Source organism: Panthera onca, chromosome C1, assembly GCF_046562875.1.
Source record: "Panthera onca isolate mPanOnc1 chromosome C1, mPanOnc1 haplotype 2, whole genome shotgun sequence".
Classification (NCBI taxonomy): Eukaryota; Metazoa; Chordata; class Mammalia; order Carnivora; family Felidae; genus Panthera; species Panthera onca.
In genome coordinates this window covers 147,502,799-147,514,959 of record NC_138346.1, presented here as the reverse complement: position 1 = coordinate 147,514,959, position 12,161 = coordinate 147,502,799, and the positions used below count along the sequence as shown (strand labels likewise).

Genomic DNA, 12,161 nt, shown 5'->3' with positions numbered 1-12,161 from the left:
GGCTCACGGTGTTACACCATCATCCTGAACAGAACCTACGTATCATGTAGCATGGTTAGGCATGACATAAAACAGGCAAATTAGGGGGCGCCTGGGTGGCGCAGTCGGTTAAGCGTCCGACTTCAGCCAGGTCACGATCTCGCGGTCCGTGAGTTCGAGCCCCGCGTCAGGCTCCGGGCTGATGGCTCGGAGCCTGGAGCCTGTTTGCGATTCTGTGTCTCCCTCTCTCTCTGCCCCTCCCCCGTTCATGCTCTGTCTCTCTCTGTCCCAAAAATAAATAAAAAACGTTGAAAAAAAAAAAATTAAAAAAAAAAAAAAAAAAAACAGGCAAATTAGTGTGTTCTAGGAGCATGACCTCCAAAAATAAAGCCAACGTATGCTCGTAGGAGGAGTGTGCAGGAATTGGAACTTCCTTCTAACTCCATAACCATATAATGAGTTGGGCCTTAAGGCAAATAAAAAAAGGGGACCCCCCCCCCAACCTGAGAGGAAGACATGTAAAGGGCACTTCCAAAGTAAGCTACATATAGGAGGCTTCAGTGAAGGCAGGACAACTACAAACATCTGCCATAAGTAACAGGAGAGTATGATTTGTCTTTTACATTTCTTTTTTCTCTTAATAGGGAAGCTTGAATCATCCCACAATTATTAAAAAGTGCATATAAATCTACCTTTTTTCCCCCCCCCGGAAATTAGAGATAAATTTTAATACTGGAAAACATCATAAGTCTTGTAAAACCCCTGTTTGTTTTGTAGGTATCTTCAAGTCACAACTGCTTTTACAATTTACTTTTCTGCTGATCTTTAGAACTAAAATGTATTTTCTGAACAGTGTTTTTGTATGAATATCATTACCTTTTATTTATTTATTTATTTATTTATTTAACAGGGTTCAGTTTTTTTTTGTTTGTTTGTTTTTTTTACTTTAGTTTGAGGAGAGAGAGCGCATGAGCTGGGGAGAGGCAGAGAGAGGGAGAGAGAATCTCAAGTAGGCTCTGCACTGTCAGTGCAGAGTCTGAGGCAGGGCTCAAATCCACAGACTGTGAGATCATGACCTGAGCTGAAATCAAGAGTCACATGCTTAACTGACTGAGCCACCCAGGTGCCCCACTACCTATTATCTAATTATAGCTTTTAAATTGGCTAATTAAGAATTTTGAACAAAATCATCACTATGTATTACTTTTTGACATCTATAAATACATATATACATCCGTAAACAAATGACAAACGAGTTACCCCAGAATGTTGTAACTCTCTTAGGGCCTTCTATAACACCCCAATAGAAAAGATCTCTCCCTCCAGAAATTCTATAATATTGTCTGAGTTCTTACCACTTTGAGCCCACAGTCTTCCCTTGGTGTTGTTAGTGTGCATGACTGGTTGCCACAGAAAACCATAAGCTCTCAGAAGGCCTCTTTCTGAAGGCCTCTACAGTTTGTAGACCTAAACCACGGAACAGCAATGAATAATGTGTGATGAGTGGATAAATAATGTGGATAAAATTTTCTCCTTCTAAGGGACACCAGATTAGTCTTCATAATCTCCTTAACTGAAATTTAGTTTCAGCATTAGTAGACTGAGATTTTAAAAATTAACAGTAGCTGGGGCGCCTGGGTGGCGCAGTCGGTTAAGCGTCCGACTTCAGCCAGGTCACGATCTCGCGGTCCATGAGTTCGAGCCCCGCGTCAGGCTCTGGGCTGATGGCTCGGAGCCTGGAGCCTGTTTCCGATTCCGTGTCTCCCTCTCTCTCTGCCCCTCCCCCGTTCATGCTCTGTCTCTCTCTGTCCCAAAAATAAAATTAAAAACGTTGAAAAAAAAAAAAAATTAACAGTAGCCAAAATAACTATAGCTAAAACAGAGAGGGCAGTTATACCTAAAATTGTCATTCCAAATATTAGGTACTTCTAAGCAACGTCAAGACTTACTGCTAATTTATTTTTTTCTTACATTTTTATAACGGCAACAAAAAAATGGAACCTAAATGTCCAAAAACAAAAGAATCACTAAGTCGATTAAGATGTACTCATACAATTAAATACCTCACACTAACCAAAAATGCTCTTTTGAAGAATTTTTAATGACTTGGAGAGAAGTTTGTATTATGCTTTATAGAAGAAAAAAGCAGGATATAAAACTGAATGTATAGCTCAATTTTGTAACAAAAAAGAAGAAGAAATAGGAGAAAGAGGGAAATGTATAATTGAAATCTCTTTGTAGGACTATGTGGATGAGTTTTATTCTTTCTCCATTTCTGTAGTTTCTGAAATTTCTATAGTGAACATATGACAGTTTTATAATTGAAAGTTGTAAAATTGTAGGGAAGAATGTGAATTTGAATGACAAAAAGAGCAAAAAAAAAAAGGCAAAACAAACAAAACAGACCCTAGGAAAAAACATCTGTTTTTATTAGGGAAACTCCAAAGGAGCTAAGTAAGATACAGGACCATACAGTACATATGTTACAATAGACTTAAAATATTAAAACTTTTTAGTTTTCTCTCTCAAAATTACTACCAAACATCTTCTAGTCTAAGAGGCACATTTTAGCCTTCACAGGAAAACATTCTGAAATTAGAATGTTCTAAATTTTTCTTTATTTTATCCAAAAGCTGTTAATAAGCCTTACAATACCCTCTTACAAGAGATGTTCTATAAATCTGAGTTGCCAGATATAGTTCTAAGTTCTTTCTTTGCCCACCTGACGGCCTTCCTTCCTTCTTCCCTCCCTCCTTGCCTTCCTTCCTTCTGTGTAACATAACTGAATATCTACTATGCACTAGATACTGTGCTTAGGGCACGTGATATAGTATAAATGTGACATGGTCCCTTTCCTCAAGTTGCTAATGGTCTAGTGCAGAGCACACATTCTGAGGAAGAGGCTGTTTCAATAAAGTGTGAGGAACACTGTGATGGGGTAGATGGACACAGGGTCCCGTGGGGCACAGAGGAGGGCACCACCCCTGTGACATTTGAGCAGAGACCTGGTATATCCAGGTGAGCGGTAGTGAGGTGAAGAGCATTCTGAGTGAGCAGTGAGACAGAGGTCAAACACACAGAGAGAGAGAGGGGATACGAAATAGAAAGATGGCCAGTGAGTGACAGAGATACAGTGAAGAGAGACACAGAGAGCAAGGGCTGAGGGAACTGGTAGTAGTTCAGTCTGGCTGGGGTATAGATTTGAAGCTAAAGAAACTCAAGAGCTGGGGCCTACAAGGGAGGCAAGGATCAGGTGATGCTTGTGGCCGTAGGCCTTGTGTACGACATTAAGGATTTTGAACTGACCCCTGAAGGATTGAAGTACAGAGTGAAAGTTTTAAGCATGATGTGGTTTCGTCTCAGAGAGATTGCGATGAATCCTATATGAAAAATGAATTACGTCTCTAATTATTATGCATATTCTTCGATTTGTCATTTTTGTGTCGCTTTTATTCCAACCTGGAGGGATCCTGACTCAGTTTTCCAGGTCACCCCAATCATCAGTCTTCTACGTAGAATTAGTCACGTCTTCTTCTGTGTCTCTCATCACTTTACCTGTGCATGGAATATGGCCTATGTCATGGTTGTCTGTCTGCCCTGGTGATGGCACAGTGCTCTATGGGAGAAAGGGCACGGGCTTTGGGCTTGGGCAGAATAGGCTGCAATCCTGCTCCACCATCTACTTCTGATGTGGCCTTGAACAAATTTAATCACACGCAGAAAGTCTCAGTTTCCTCAACAGAATCAATACCGACCTCATATGGGTTTTGCAAGAATTGGATGAAAAATCTATATAAAATGTTTGGTCCACGGTGCCTAGGTGGCTCAGTCAGTTGAGCGTCTGACCCCAGTTCAGGTCATGATCTCTCAGGTCCATGAGTTCAAGTCCCTCATCGGGCTCTGTGCTAACAGCTCAGAGCCTGGAGCCTGCTTCAGATTCTGTCTCCCTCTCCCTTCTCTCTCTCTCTCTCTCTCAAAAATAAATACACATTAAAAAAAATTCTTAAAATGTTTGGCCTGTGCTAGATGCTCAGTGCTCACAGTGTCCTGTTCCTCCTATGATTGACTTATCTCCACAGTGTTTCCACAACATCTGGTAAAATGTTTAGTAAAACATAGTAAGTACTAAAGGCATTGGTTGCTAAATGAATGAAGATAATGTCTAATGGACTAACACCTCCCAAGTCAGAGATTTGTCCTTCATTAATTTTGGACAAACATTTGGATGATTTTATTCAAATCTTTTTAATAGCGGATCCTTTGACATACCTCCCAAATCTATCTTCAGGATCCAAAGACTTATTTCCTCGATGCTGGGGGTCCTACCAGCCCTGCCTGCAGACAGCCCTCGGCAGCAGCCCTCCTCTGAAATTGTCTTGATGCAGAGATCTACCTCACCCGGGGGTTATGCCCCCTCCCAAGGCCAGTCTGTGTCCATGACTAGTCCACCCTGAGGGAAAAGGGTGCTTCCCTCACCCAACTCTAACCCTCTGCCCAGTTTAGAGCTCCCAGGGGCTTGACTGAGGCCTTATTTGAAACTGTGTTACAGCCCGATCTCTCCCTCTACTTCAGTCCTACTTCCTTCCTTCCTCTCCCTTCCAAAGAGCGGATCCCATACCAACTGTTGACGTCTGCTCATCTCAGAGTGTGCTCGATCTCAGTGCAGATATATCTGTGACACCTCTGAAGTCAGATTTTCAAAATCAACCTTTTTCCTTAGGAAAATTCCTTTCAGGAGCCTTTGAATGCCCTCGTGTTATTTTTCGGTGATTGGCTATGTTTATTAAGCCTCCTGTAATGCAGAACTATGTCTATGAATGTTTCATGGTACGCTCCTGGGAAACCGCAGTTTTTCAGTGAATCCCCCTACTTCCCAGTTCCCCAGGGACAAATAAAACTTTCCTAGCCAGAGTTGGAGGTAAGCAGACTCCAAGGGAACAGTTTCCTCCTATATTTTAAAATCGTATAATTTATAACATGAAATTAAAAACAACATAAATTAGTAATTCAATCCCAGCATTCCAATTTAATGAACTGGAGTTTTCATTGCATTATTGTTTTGTTCCACTGGACCAATCTTTTGGTGTATGAATAGAAAGTTCTTCTTTATTAATAAATAAGTATATAAAAAAATTAAAGGTGCCCTTTGTGCAATTATGTTGATGTCTCAAAGGAGTGTAAATTCAATAATTTAAAATATTATTTTCTTAGCATATTCACAACTACAGTAGATAAGAAAGTGAAATTTGTGTCTTTTTAGTTTAAACTCTTTTTAAGTGCAGTGCAGCAAAGCAATTGCTCCCTAGTGGCACGTGAGAAGCACTTACCGGGAAAATTGTTATTGGATTACGGTTCTGGCAGCACAAAATGTGAAAAAAGGACATCTCTGACATCCAAAAAGTGGTCAAGGATCAGAGATGTGTAACACCTACATACGATTCAAGGTCAATGCAAGACTTCTTGTCTACCTAAAACAAAAGTGACACCTGGGATCTTAGCTACAGTTCACTCATTACTATTTCACAGTACTTTATTGACTGTAATTTGGGATGCACAACAGATGCAAAAATCCTATTACAAACATTTTAAAATTCTGCAGACCTGGTAAAGACATTTCCATAAATGCTCATCCTTATTTAGACATCATGGTCTCTTTAAGAGATTTTATTTGCCCCTGAAGAATGTAGGTCTACACATGGAAAGTCACTGCCCTCTGCAAGACTGATATTTTCTAGATTAGTTTCTTAACCTTCTTTTGCTTGAACAGCCACTCCTCTCATGGTTTATGGCTTTCCTGTTTGCTCTCACCAGCTCTTGTTCATACTTTGGCTTTTCCCCATTCAGACCACTTCAGCTTGTTGTATGCATCTTCAGACTACTTCCACACAGACAGTAAACTCTGTGAGGGTAAGAATCCTATGTGTTTTATTGCCAACTACACCCTTGGCATGTAGCCTAGTTTTTTACCTACAGCAAGTACAGAATGCCCATCTGCTGAATGGATGAATACATAGGTGAATATCAGGTTTCTACCTTCATTTTTCAGGTTGACGGATGTTTCTCACTTCTAACACTATATATGCAGGCTAATACACTCACAACATAATCTTTTAATCTCATAATCTATAGACCCCCCCCCCCCCCCACGTAACCTCTTTGAGGTAGTTCTGTCATGAATTAGAACTAAAATTGTATGATATGATGAACTTTATATCTGTTCAATATTCAAAAACAATATGAATGTTTCAGACAAGGATGAAAGAGAACTTCCATATGTAGAATATGAGAGAGTAGATATTCTAAGCAATTATCCAGCTATAAAAATTCTATATAAACATATGCTAAGTTTTTAAAATGTTTAATGGAGTTAAGCAAGAAGGTAGAGGAAATCCTCAGGGACAAAATATAAGTGAATCCAGAGCAGTAAGGGCTTTGAAACCCCCAAATAAAAACAAGGTAAACCAAAGTAACTTGAAAGGGGGATTCTTTGGATATGTGAAACTCAGCCTTGATGAATCTGAGACAGGAGGCAAATCCTAGGCCAACATTACATGAAGCCAAGACCACAAAGGTCTTCACCCATAGGGAACTGGGTGAAGGAGCATAAACTTGTTTTACTGGGAAGCAGCAGAGAAACTTCTATCTGGGGAGAGGGAAAAGTTTCTCCTGTTAATTCATAAGCCAGCCCTTGCTCAAGGTTGTAGCACATATATTCACATTACCTATCTTACCAAAAACAAAAAATTCAGATCCAAAAATTATGTTAAAAGATATTCTGATTTATAAGTTCCAAATTGGTAGTAACTATCCTCTATAGAGGAAAGCTCCTTGAAACTAAGTCTCATGTCATTTCCCAGATAAAAATTCTATCACACATAAAACTAGACAAAAGTACAAAATGAAATAGAGAAATCAATCTGAATATACTGGTAGCCACAATACAGTGAAATGAATAAGAAACTTCAATTAGAAGACAAATGTTGGGAATAAAAGGCAAATATTGGATGATGGAATTTTTTAAAAATCCAAATATATGCAATTTACAAGAAAAATATCTAAAATATGACTAAAAATGCTTAAAGTACAAGGATAAAAAAGAAAAAAAATACAAAAAAGAATTAGTATATTGCAATAATAAAATAATTCAAATAATTCAAAATAGGTTTCAATATCAAGAGCATTACTAGGTATTAAAATGATCATTTGGTAATTTGAAAAGATTTAATATACCTGGAAGATATCAGGTTTTAAATGTGTTTATTATTATTCACACAGTCTAAGAAAAAAAATAGAGAGAACTACATAAAGAAAATGATAAATATGCTTTCATTGGGGGATATTTTAATAGAAGTTTTTCAATAATTGCTAGAATGAGCAGACAAAAATGAATGAGAATATAAATTTGAAAACTACATATTGCAAACTAAAATACTTGTATAAAACAACATCTAACAATTGAATTTGAAAATTGATCACCCACTAGACCGTAAAGCAAGTCTCAACAAAATTCGAAATATTTCTAAATAAATGAATCAAGGCATAAGTCATAATAGAAATTAGAAAATACTTAGTACAGAATAATAATAAAAATACTAAACATAATGGATATCAAAACTTGAGAAATGCAGCTAATGTGGTCATTAGAGGAAAAATTGTAGCTTTAGAATACTAACAATCAGAAAAATAGAAAGTTTCAAAATTAATGAGCTATATACCTAAGTTTTGGATTTAGAGAAAAGTACAAAACAAAACCTAAGAGAATTGAATAAAGGAAAGACGGTAGATAAAAGCAGAAAATGATGAAATAGAAAACAAACATAGAGAAATTCAACAAAATCTAAGATTTGTGGTTCAAAAGATTAATAAAATTTATAAAAGTCAGACAAGATTGACCAGATAATTGTAAAACTTTTTAATATTTTAAAATTTAGGGAGTCATTACAACAAAAGCTATACAGATTTAAAAGAATAAAAGATTAATATGAACCACTTTCTGCCAATAAATTTGAAAATATCCACAAAAGGGATATATTCCTAGGAGGATACAACCAAATTTGAATCAAGGAAAAGAAAAACAAAAGGGAAAACATATATAGTTCTTTAACTATTCAAGAAATTAAAACATATTAAAAATTTCCCACCCAAATAATGTAAAGCCCAAGTAGTTTTACAAAGTAGTATACTGAACATTCAAAGAACACGTTATTTCTGTACATAAAATCTGGCAGAGAAAGAAGAAAGAACACGTCCCAAATAATTTTATGAGACTTTTAGTGTAAACTGAAAACCAACACTATACAAGAACTTTGTGAGAGGCAAATCGCTACCCTCTGTCATCCATCACTTGAGCATAGATGTAAAAATTTCCAAACAAAACGAACAAATGGAATCCCATCATGTATAAAAAAGTATATCAAGAGTCTCTTATGGGTTTGCCTCCCTCTCTGTTTGAAACTACTTCTTCCCCTTCCCTTCCCCCATGGTCTTCTGTTAAGTTTCTCAAGTTTCACATATGAGTGAAAACATATATCTATCTTTCTCTGACTTATTTCACTTAGCATAATACCCTCCAGTTCCATCCATCCTGCAAATGGCAGGATTTCATTCTTTCTCATTGCCAAGTAGTATTTCATTCATCCCCCAAACCAAGAGCACACTGTATACACTGAATATTAGCTAACTTGATAATAAATTATATTGTAATTATATAATTATATTTATATAATTATAATTACATATTTATATAATATAATTATATATTTATTTAATATATAATTATAACATACGATATAATATAATTATGTAATCATAATATAATCAAATTATATTAAAATTCAATAATAACAAAATTTAAAAAGTATATCAAATCTATTATAGGTTTATTACAGAAATACTAGTGTGACTCAAATGAGAAATTCCATCAATGCATATTTTATCATATTTAGCAGCTTAAAGGGGGAAAAACATAAATCTTCTAAAGATGCAGAAGCATTTGATAATATTCAAATTTTATTCATGAAAAAGTTCTTAGTATAAAAATGAATGACTTTTCTTAAACTGATAAAGGGTATCTGCAAAAATAAAATCTTTTTACAATCATGGTACTTAATGGTAAAACTTTAAAATATTTTCTTTAAAATAAGTTACCTGACGGGGCGCCTGGGTGGCGCAGTCGGTTAAGCGTCCGACTTCAGCCAGGTCACGATCTCGCGGTCCGTGAGTTCGAGCCCCGCGTCGGGCTCTGGGCTGATGGCCCAGAGCCTGGAGCCTGTTTCCGATTCTGTGTCTCCCTCTCTCTGCCCCTCCCCCGTTCATGCTCTGTCTGTCTCTCTCTGTCCCAAAAAAAAAAAAAAAAAAAAAAAAAAAAAAAAAAGTTACCTGACAATATGCCAGCCATCAATACTTCTGTTCATCACTATATTTGATTCTCTTGCCAGTCCAATAAGGCAAAAAAAATTATATAAGAATTAGAAAGAAGAAATAAAATTAATATATGCTGAGAACATAGCTATACACAAAGATCTACAAAGAATATTCCCAGGAAGCTACTGACAAATTATTATTATTAAGAAGAAGATTTACTAAAATGTCACATAAAAAAGAACTAGTTACATTTCTATATTCCAGTAATAATTAAAAATATAAAAAATTAAAAGGATTTTATTTATAATAACAGTAGTAAAAAATATAAGGGATCCAGTAATCTGACAGAAGTCATATAAGAACTTTATGGGACAAAATTTTATATTTATTCAAAGGATATTAATGAAGACCAAGAAAAAATTTAGAGGAATACTATATTCAAGGATAGAAAAACTCAATTTTATAAAGATGTCAGTCCTTCCCAATTTTATCCATAGACTTAGTGTAACACCAACTAAATTTCCAAGTTTTTTCCCCTATGTATTGTAATGAATATGTAATTCTGAAATTTATATGGAACATAAGAGAATAAAAACAGTCCAAGATGTTCCTAACAAAGTTGGGAGTGGTCAGCACTATTCTATGTCAAGACTAATTAGACCTAGAGTAATAAAGATATTATAGTATTGGTCAGAAATAGAAAAATAGCCAAGTAGAGTCAACTGATAAGAACAGATACTACACTTGATCTTAGCCAAAAGGCCGAGAAGCGATAGCCAAGTAGATTCAATAGAGAGTCAAGATATAAACCCAACCATAAATGAGATTTGATGTATAAAAAACTGGTGATTAATGCAGGAGAGAAGCATGGGCAATTTAGTAAGTTAATATGGCACTAATGGTTATAGATACACAACAATCCAACCTCACAACATACACAATTCTTGGTGGCCTGACAGCTTAAATGTGGAAAGCAAAAAGCTTTTGAAAGGAAGTTTAGAGGAACATTTTTATGATTGGGGGATAGGAAAACCTTTTTTAAACTAGGTTGTCAAAGAACAGATTATAAAATTAAATGTTGATAAAATTCCCTTCATTAAAATTTATAACCTTTAATTAAAACTTAGCATAAAGAAAACAAAAAGGCAAGTTACAAAATGGGAGAAGGGATTTGCAGTATTCAGATGTCCAAGGAACAATATCCAGAATATAAAAAGAACAAATCAAGAAAAAAGATAAATAACTCAACATTCAAATGGCCAAAAGATTTGATTTGTGTTATAATAAAAAGAAACATGCATAGCCCTAAGATGTTCAATTTGTTACTCATCACATAAATGAAAATTAAAGCCATTATATGCCATCATTTGCTATCAAATGGTTATTAAACAGAGATTTTAAATGATATAAAAACCTGACAACATTAAATATCTTCAAGGGCATAAACAAGAACTTGTATACACTGCTAGTAAAACCACTTTAAAAACCACTTTAAAAAATAATTTAACATTATTTTGGAAAGCAATTCAACTCCTGGGCAGTGGTTCTCAAAGTGTGATCTAAGAAAATTTTCAGCATGTTTGCAAAGTCCCCTCATTTCAAACTGCGTATTTGTGTGAGACCCGATGTTTTTCAAATACTTCAACCAAAACTACAAACCCAATAGACTGAATGAAGAGAGCAGATATGAAAATTTGGTTGTTTTCCTTTAAGCCAGACATTGAAAAATTTGTAAAAATAAAGAGAATATCACTTTTTTCATTAATTTATTTTCATTTTTTAAAAATAGTTGTTTTTGTAAAAATGTTATTGGCATGAACTCGTAATGGGACTACTGTTATTTTAATTTTATTTTTTTATTGAAGCATAATTGAGATACATTATATTAGTTTCAGGATTACAGCATAATGATTCGCTATTTGTATACATTGCAAAATGAACAACACATTAAGTTTATTTACCATCTGTCACCATACAAAGTTACATTTTTTTCCTTGTGATGAGCGCTTTTAAGATTTACTTTATTAGCAACTTTTAAGTTAGCAATACAATATTATTGGCCATAGTTCCCATGCTGTTCATCACATCCAGATGACTTATTTATTTTGTTACTGGAAATTTGTACCCATTGCTCTTTTTCACTACTTTTGCCCAGCCCTCAAGATCCTCCCCTCTGGCGACCACCCATCTGTTCCCTGTATCTATGAGATTTATTTTGTTTTTGTTTATTTTTTAGATTCTGGATATAAGTGAGAATTTATACAGTATTTGGCTTTATCTGAGTTATTTCACTTAGCAAAATAGTCTCAAGATCCATCCAGTTGTTGCAAATGGCAAGATTTCATTCTTTTTTTATAGCTAAATAGTATTCCATTATATATATGTATATATATATATATGTGTGTGTGTGTGTGTATGTATTATATAAACATATAAATATAAACATATAAATATAAACATAAATATAAACATATAAACACACACACACACATATATCTCACATCTTCTTTATCCATCCCTCCATTGATGGTCATTTAGATAGTTTCCATGTTTTGGTTATGTAAATAATGATGCAGTGAACATAGGGGAGCATGTATCTTTTCCAATTAGTGTCAATTTTCTTGGAATTAATACCAGTTGTGGAATTACTAGGTCATATAATATTTCTATTTTTAAGATTTTGAGGATCTTCCATACTGTTTTCCATAGTGGCTGTACTAATTTATATTCCCACCAACAGTGCACGAAGGTTCCTTTCTCTCCACACCTTTGCTAACACTTGTTATGTTTTCGTCTTTTTGATAATTGCCATTCTGAGA

General features: G+C 35.3%; 1 pseudogene; it reads right to left on the bottom strand.

The window, feature by feature from the left end:
- Positions 1-9,965: 9,965 nt before the first annotated feature.
- LOC132674145 (U2 spliceosomal RNA) lies at positions 9,966-10,116 on the bottom strand (annotated as a pseudogene).
- Positions 10,117-12,161: the final 2,045 nt, after the last annotated feature.